Source organism: Eretmochelys imbricata, chromosome 9 (assembly GCF_965152235.1).
Source record: "Eretmochelys imbricata isolate rEreImb1 chromosome 9, rEreImb1.hap1, whole genome shotgun sequence".
In the NCBI taxonomy this organism is placed as follows: Eukaryota; Metazoa; Chordata; order Testudines; family Cheloniidae; genus Eretmochelys; species Eretmochelys imbricata.
Window position 1 is genome coordinate 100,923,249 of NC_135580.1, and position 9,337 is coordinate 100,932,585.

The following is a 9,337-nucleotide window of genomic DNA, read 5'->3' on the forward strand; positions in this document are numbered from 1 at the left end:
CCATGGGTACCCTATGGTTAACTCCAAGGGTTCCAGAATCATGGGACTGCCAACAATCATGAGATTGGCTTAAAACTCTTGAGATTTAAAGAGCCAGTAATACGTTGGGGTTCTTTTTAGTGGATGTCTGGTCCCGGAGCCTTTAGGGGGCACTCGGGTCACATTTTGAAGCTTTTCTCCACGGCAGTGAGGGCTAGAAACGGACACTTTTCGTAAGTGGAGGCTGAGATTGCATGAATTCACTGGATCTGCAGCTTTAATTAAAACATCATCAAATATCATGAAATTTGCAGTAAAACCATGAGAGTTGTCAACAGTGCATTTAAAAAGTCTGCTTTGGGAAGTGGCTTAATATTAACACCCAAGGCCCTGATCCTGAATGGATCAGGCCTACATCATTTTTCGCTGTTCTCTTTTCCTCCGTATTGGTGCAGTTTAAGGCAGCTACACTGCCTATAAAAGCCAGTCAGAGGTCGTCTGGCTGAAGAGTTAGTGTCAGCCATCAGCGACTGCGGAGGCAAATCATGCTCTGCTGCACATGGGGAAGTTAATTCTCCCTTAGGTGAACTCTGAAAGGGACGATCTGATTTCAAGGGTACAGAGCAGCTGAAGGCGTTCACAGCTGGCACCTCAGCCTCTCTCGCCTGCACCTGCCGTAGGTCCCAGCTTACTAACAAAATAAACACTAGCTTTGGGATGACAGGGGCTGTGAAAGCCCAGGATTCTACAGACTCTGACTAGTTTACTGGCCTTGATTGAACAGGCTCTGATTTTCAATCCGTGCCTGGCCAAACCTTTATCATCACAGGATCTTTGTGAAAAACAATAACTACATCAGGCATCTAACAAGCCGCTTGATCCAACTACCTACCCCTTCTGTTCCTGGGATCTTACACGGTTTCCTACAGAAATCTTTTTGGAATGAGGTTTCCACAAATGTGTTTAAAGTGTAAATGTACTCTTATCTTCTACACCGTGAGTTTGTTTTTAATTTTGCTCTGCTACAGACATAATACAATAAGGCTGAGTGCCATGTGAGCATATTACTACTGAGAGAGAAAACGGGGGAGTCATCTCTGTAGTGAGACGTGGGAAAGCCCAATGACCTGGATCATTTTAAAATGTAACCAGGTAAGACCCTGACAGGTCTTCAAAGTATATCTTGTATTGGCAGGGGAAAGTCCTAATGGATCTTTAACTTCCATGTGCACAACTGGGGGGGAAATGGTGGCCTAAGTTAGCCGTTCAAGTGTCTCAAAATATGCATGACATTTGGGGCCAAATGCTGCTCTCCCCTACCTCAGTGCATTGTGAGACTCTGGACCGGTTTGTTCTCCACTGTACACAGGAAGAACTGCTGCTCTCCTCTTCAGGTTCGGGTCAGATCTCTTTTTTTTTTTAATAGACAATGTTTGTTTTTAAAAAAAAACAAGTCTGCCAGCTGTCTAATACATTCCCTAAACCTCCCTCTGTTTGCTTAGCTCATCTCCAGGGCGGCAACAATTCCATAGGGATTTGCAGAGACTGGGGTGCAGGTTAGGTCTCGGGTTTCTGGTGAAATATTTTGCGCTCAGTTTCTGGCTGCCTGAATCCCTCCAAGGGCCCCTGAAAGACAAACAATTCTTACATGCTGATAACAGGCTCCACCTCCGCTAATGACACTTCCCCTGCACTCTCCTTGGCTTGGCTGGGAAAGTGACTTTATGCCTTGTGTGACTGGGCTTTGCAGCCAGGCTGAGAATTTGCTTGAGCCTTCCCACCCCGGAGAAAATAAAAGGACCTGAGTCCAGCAAGAGGGATCCTGCAAGGAGTGACTGTAACGCTCTGAGTGGCAAAATGGGCCAACTTCCAGTGTTGGTGGAAGAGCAGCTCCCCATTTCACAGTCAGTACAGAATGCACTTCAGCACCAGCCCAGTCTCCAGCTTCTACCAGGCCTGGTGTCTGATGATTCCGCTGCTTCTCTGCTGCCAGGACAGACTTGGCCAACTGTCTAGAGAGCACGGTCTGCCTTAAACCACACTCGTTTTTATCCTCGTGGGCCTCTGCTCCAGGAAATCAGACACAGGCATTTAGAGCTCAGACTGTTCCTTAACACCAGGGCCAAGCAGAGGGGGGCCCAGGAGGGCCATTTGGCCTGGGCCTCAGGCATAAAGGGGGCCTCAAATGTAGACATTGGTTAATTCTTTGGCATTCGATAAGTTTCACAACTTGATTTTATGCGCATCCCTCTTGGACCAAAAGGTAACCCACTCTCTCAGCTTAGAGCTGAGAATTTACGCAAATAAGAGATGTGATTTGGTAAAAGACATAATTTTTTTGTTACCTGCTATAGATTTTGTCTCATTAAAGAGTTAAAAATGTTCATAAATATTAATAAAAATACATCAGTTCCGATGGCACAAGATTAGACCATGTGTCATCATTTTTAATATTTTTATGGCTGGGGCCTCAAAAGCTGAAAGTGGCCTGGGCCTGCTTAACACCCTCGGTGACTACTGTAGGCTGGTCGTGATGGAGTCACTTGCAGGGATGCTGTTACTTACGTTGTTGCCGTGTGGTGCAAACTAACTACAAAACCACTCCTTCGTTTGCAATGTGATTTTAAAAAAGACAGAGGACGGCCTGCAAGCTGCTCTTGGTGGCATCCCAGACCATTAACGCACTAAAAGTGTATGTTCCAAAAACCGAGAGTCGGGATCCTTTGTTTTCAAAGACCAGGACCTGAGTCTTATTTCCACTGCTCTGGGAGTGTGGAGGGGCCATTTAGTGCCAAAACGGTGGGAAGGAGCCTTGTTGCAAATGAGAAGCAGGTCCCAGATGTCTCAGCTGGAGCTTCTAGATGGGGCAGCTGGGACGTTCCCCTCCAGCATAGCAAGATTGCCGTGTGGTATGCTGTACTTCCGGCACGTGTGGTGAAACCAGCGACGTTTGAGACAGCTCTGAAACGATGACTGATGTGCTGGGCCTCGGGTGCAGCTGGCCAATTCTGACTGGGATGGGAAGAGCTGGGAGTCGCTTGGAGCTGGCTGAAAAGCAGCCGGCGCAGCCAGACAGGTGCCGTTGAGAGCACCGCTACCAGGAGGCTAACGGGCTGGAAGAGAGCTGAGCCAGGCCGGGATCAGCACCGGGGAAGGATGCTGCTGATACTCCGTAAGGGAACGGGCGACGTCCTCCATAACCTGCCCCCTTCGCACAAGCTGAGTCCTGGAGTCAGCCAGCAGCACGTACTCTGTGCCAGAGCCGGTTGCTAGGTGTGGGCAGAGACTCCTCCCAGCAGGGCTGACACTGGAGGCCTGGGGCTGGCTCTCTCCACCTGGCCCTGGGACTTATGCCTGGCTACAGCCCGAGGGAAACAAAGCGCAAAACTGCATTTCCCTGTGTGTGTGTGTTGTTTTTAAACGGAAAGGCTCAGCAATAGCGCTCCCCTCCAGCATCCCAGCCATATCAGCCTGCTCGTTCATTGCAAAGCAGTCCTCTTCAAACCGGACCAGATCCAAACAGGATTTCCATGACACTCTGTGATTGGGTGGTAGACTTCCTCCCACAGGTACCGACAAACCCTGCAGCCCAGCTGTTTGCACGGCCAGATCTGTACAGCTAGCCCTATCCAAAACAAACCCGGCTCCCTTGTCCCACTCGCATGTCACTTTGGCACCAGAGCTGGCAACCCCTCCATATACCCGAGTTGAAAGATGCCGCTTACATGAGGCAGATCTGTTTACCACAGAAAATGGGCTAGGTCCTGCTTCCCTGCCTCTGGCCAGGAGGCATACTGAAGCCAGTAGGTTTAATCAGCAGGTGAGCGTGATTTGGACCATGGCTGAATGTGCCCATTAACCATTGAGCTGGTGCCAGATCTTAAAGAAATACTTGAACAGTTCATGTCTCTGGTGGAGACATGTTCATGTCTCTGCTCTTGTCAGCAATTAAAGGGGGAAGCTGTATTTTGGTGTTTGACCACAAAAGCCATTTAATTTATTGTGAGCACAGGCCAGACCATGAGCTTTGCTCCTGTTATTGGATTCAGCAAACCATAACATAAAGAGAGACTGTTTCACTCATGAGAGCATGAACTCTCTGAGCCTCTGGTTTCCTGGATTTCCTGTTGACATCGCTTAATTGTGACGTGTCTGCTGCAATTTCTAATGGGAGTGCCTGTCGTCTAGAAGTTGAAAGATACAGTTGGACAATGAGTTTAGCACCATTCTCCAACTGAAAATGTCTTAATAGTTAGAACCTGAATTGCTGCCTGCAACCCAGGAATGAAGATGGACCTAAAACTGCAGAATTTTGTTTCGAAAAGAAACTATTTCCTCATTTGTGTTTAATGCTCATCAAAGTGCTTGAAGTGTCACAAGCTACCCTGTCCGCCCACACTCCTCCCAGGGGCCATTTGCTGGCCGAGCTGGGAGTAAATGGGCTATCAGAGAGCACAGGAGCCATGTTTGCTGAAAGGGGCTGTCTTGTGATGCAGCTGACCATAGTGATCTGAGGTGTCTAATGGAGGCCTTAAATGTGAGACTACACCTGCTGCTTTGGAGGCTGCTTTGGGTCAATAACACCTTTCCAGGAACAATCAGAAGTACCCGAATGCAGTTACGCCTGCTGTTCATAGAACACTAATGTTGTGGGAAAATTGAGAATGGAGGAAATTGACAGGGAACTCATCCCTAATCTGATAAATCTATTAAAGGTGAGGCTTTATCTTGAGAGATCAGCCAGACCTCCATTGAACAGCTAGAAAAATACTGACTGTGGGAGCTGCTGCATAAGGGAAAAGAAGTCACGTCCAGCAACACTGGTCAAAATGATTAAGTCTGACTCCGTGGAGTCACTTATTTCAGACAATTTTCTGGGTGGTTTCTTCTTCTCTATGCAGTGAAATGAATGTACCTTCCGCGGAAATGGACATTCTGTGAGGATATCTGCTGCAGAAGACAGTGCTTAGTGGGCCATCGAGACCTTTGATTGGACATTTGTTTTACTAAATCCGTATAAATGTTACCTGTCCTCTCTTGCCCTACGATGCATTTTAGGCCATAAATTCTCAGAGATCTCCATGCATCTTCTGGCAGCCTGGAAACTGTTTATTTAAAACAAAGTCAGACCAGTGCTGCTGTAAGGGAAATATTTTCCAACTTTAGCAGATGCCCTTCCCTGTGGTCTCCAAAGTCTGTGCAATTTTGTTACCACTCCAGCTTTTTCCTCTCTTCAGCTGAAATCCTACGCAACCAACCGCAGGCTCCTGTAAACAGCTGAATGCTGCCACCTGCGGGGCACATGGAATATTTGGGGGCTAGAGGAAACTTCTGAGCATAAAAATCTTAGTGGCAGCAAAATTATACAGAGAAAATGTTTAGCTCGCCCCAGTTTTAAATGCAAAGGTGATGCATAAATTCAGTTTTGCAAAAGGAAAGATTCACAAAAATGCTTTCAAGTGTTTCTAAAAAAAAACGGACAGTCTCTACACAAAAGAATAAATGGACACAGATCATTATATATAACATTATAACATTCAAAAACCAGTCGGAGAACACTTCAACCTCCCCTGGTCACTCGATTACAGACCTAAAAGTCGCAATTCTCCAACAAAAGAACAGATTCCAGCGAGAAACTGCAGACCTGGAATTAATTTGCAAACTGGACACTATCAAGTTAGGCTTGAATAGAGACTGGGAGTGGATGGGTCATTACACAAAGTGAAACTATTTCCCCATGCTAATTTCCCCTCTACTGTTGTTCACACCTTCTTGTCAACTGTTTGAAATGAGCCATCCTGATTATCACTACAAAAGTTTTTTTTCCTCCTGCTGATAATAGCCGACCTTAATTGCTTAGTCTCGTTACAGTGGGTATGGCAACACCCATTGTTTCATGTTCTGTGTATATATGTCTCCCTACTGTATTTTCCACTGCATGCATCCGTTGAAGTGGGGCTTAGCTCACGAAAGCTTATGCCCAAATAAATGTTAGTCTTTAAGGTGCCACAAGTACTTGGGGTTTTTTGCTGATACAGACTAACACGGCTGCTACTCTGAAAATTGTTTCTAAGTTAGATATGTTAAGCCCGTCAGTTACCTACTGCATTGAGCTACTACCGTATGCTGTGGTCACTATCTAACTCAAAAACAAAGTAACTTAAATTTTCGAGACAATCATTTCACTATTTAATGCTTAGCAAGGCAGAAAGTGGTGTTTTATGTGATTTCCCTCCCCCCCACCCCCCAAATGCCTGACCCAATACGCCATGGGTTGTGACGTTTTGGAATATTGCTGGTTTAGTTCAGTCCACTTTTACATAGGGCTAAATTTTTCTCTTGCACCATCCAAATTCATGAGTCAGTGGGAGCAAAGGGCAAGAACACTGTGGCCTTTAGCCCTTAGGTCTGCCCACTTTTTTATTTTAATAACGGTTACAACAAATACAAGGTACAACCATGTTGCTGACAAACTTACCAACAGGATGACAGCAGAGAACACCCTGATAGGCTGTAATCAAGTCAATCAGTAGCTACAGAGGGAACAAATGTTTGATAATGGGCTCTTCAATCTAGCAGAGAAAGGTTTAACAATGCAATGGCTGGAAGCTGAAGCTAGACAAATTCAGACTGGAAATAAGACACACATTTTTAACAATGAGAGTAATTAACCATTGAAACAATTTACCAAGGATCATAGTGGTTTTTTCCATCACTGGCAATGTTTAAATCAAGACTGGATGTTTTTCTAAAACCTCTGCTCTTGGCATGTTTTGGGAAATTCCATGGCCTGTGTTATAGAGGAGGTCAGACGAGATGATCCATGTGATGTGGTTGTATGATGATCACAATGAACATAACATAAGAGCAGCCACAGTGGGTCAGACCAAACGTCCATCTAGCGCAGTATCCTGTCTTCCGACAGTGGCCAATGCCAGGCGCCCCAGAGGGAATGAACAAAACAGGTCATCATCAAGTGATCCATCCTGTCTGAGCATCTGGCAGTCAGAGGCTAGGGACACTGAGAACATGAGGTTTCATCTCTGACCACCTTGACTAATAGCCATTGATGGACTTATCCTCCATGAACTTATCTAGTTCTTTTTTGAACCATTATAATTTTGGCCTTCACAACATCCCCTGGCAATGAGTGTCATAGGCTGTGTGACGAAATACTTCCTTATGTTTGTTTTTAAACCTGATGCCTATTCATCTCAATGGGTGACCCCTGTGTCCTGTGTTATGGGAAGGAGTAAATAACACTTCCTTATTTACCTTCTCCAAACCCGTCATGATTTTATAGACCTCTGTCATATCCCCCCCTTAGTCGTCTCTTTTCCAAGCTGAACAGTCCAAGTCTTTCTAATCGCTCCTCGTAGGGAAGCTGTTCCAGACACCTCATCATTTCTGTTGCCCTTCTCTGGACCTTTTCCAATTATAATTTCTTTTTTGGTCCCTTGTGGCCTTAGAATTTATGAACAATTTAACAAAATATCTTCATAACCATTCCCTCTCTGGCACATTAATTCCCTTCTGGGATGAAGGGGTTTGTCTTTTTTAGGGTCTGTTTGCAAGTTCACGTAATATCTAGGTGCTTCAGTGCACATGGAGAACAATTGATCCCCGTCCTCTTTATAATGGCCCTTAGCAATTTGAGGACTGTGATCAGGGTCTCCCCCTCTGCCTGCTTTTCTTAAGACTAAACATGCCCAGTTTTCTTGTGACCTTTCCTCACAGGTCAGGTTTTCTCAACCTTTGTATCATTTTGTTCCTCTCCTCTGGACTCTCTCCAGTTTATCCACATCCTTCCTACATTGTGGTCCCCAGAACTGGATAGAGTAAACCAGCCGAGGCCTCACCAGTGCTGAGAAGAGCTGGACAGTTACCTCCCGTGTCTTACTTACAACACAGCCCAGAATGCTATTTTATTTTATATATATATTCTGCTACTATGGTGAGTTTCTTAATCTTCCAGGCATGCTGCGGGGTCCATCTCTGCTCCTCAGCCCCAGAGAACTGGGAAATGGTAGGAGTGGGGTTGCAATGGGGGTCACTAATTGTCTGTGTATCCGTGTTGGTGCCAGGGGAATGTGATCCATGGGTAATGACTGGAGTCTGTCTGTTTTACTGACTGAATATTTTAAATCTGGGGGTGAGCACCATCTGTTCCATGCAGAAGATAAACGGGAATGAGGAGATGCTTTGCCCCCTTCCCTAGCGCCCCAGAGAAGAACAGTGGACCTGCCAGGGGAGCAGATTCCATGTTTTGCAGCAGACACTCAAACAGTCTCATTTGGCCGGGCCGGGCCCTGCCCCATGGTACACCACACGCACTCACGGGACTGTGGCCCAGTATCTTGGGCTAGGCTAAAATGCCTGTTGAGGGAAAATCACTAATTGGGTCTAACACTTTAAACGTGTTTTATTTGGTGCGACGACTTCTCCCGCCACCTCTGTGTAAACTAGTGATGCCTCAAAAACGCCTGTAAAACCACGTTCAGGTGCGTGCGTGAGTTAGTTGCTCTGATGTGAAAGTGAAAGCATTCAGTCCCTTCCCTGGCCAGCAGCCAGGCCCAGGCCATGTTCCGTGCATTCACGGACTGACGAAGGGGCATGCATTTAGTAACGGAGCTGAGTCTGGGAAAGTCTAAGTCCCACCGCGCACGCTCATTACTGCCTGTAGCCTGGCCTTCATTTGGAGGGGCTCTCAGGAGGCCCCAGCCCTGTAAACTCTGTGCAGGTAAAGCCTTGTTTACACGGGAACCTTAGGTACCAATGGAGCTACGCCAGGGCAGATCCCTAGTGCAGACGTGCTGCAGCGATGTAAAAAACAACTCGCTCCAGCACGGGCTTCCTTGGCACGGAAGCAGGGTCGGCCTCACCCGTGCGAGGCTCTTCACATCAGTGCAGCATGTGTCTGCTCGGGGTTTGCACTGGGGCAACAACCTTAGTCAGACCAGCGCAAACCCCCCAGCACCCAAGGCCTGGGTCACACTCCTGATGCGAGCTGTTCACTGACCATGATGGAAAAGTAAGTGTGCGTGTGCCCAGACCCTGTCTTCACACCTGTCTGTAAAGTGCTTGGCCTGCCCCATAAATAAATCATTCAGAATTCAGTGGACAAGAACTAAAGTAAACTACCCTAAGTTCCCCTGAGACTGGCACACTTTCCTTTCGGCACCCGTGTGCTGGTCCATCTCCCAGGTCTCAGACTCCCTGCCTTCCCAGGCACCCCCATCCAAGCAGTGGAAGAGAACAAGTGCCGGCCACGGGGCAAAGCCAATGGGGGTGAAAGGCTGGGTGCTGACCTGGGAGCTCAGGGGCTGGCAGGATGCCTTGAGGGGGCCCCAGGAGAGGC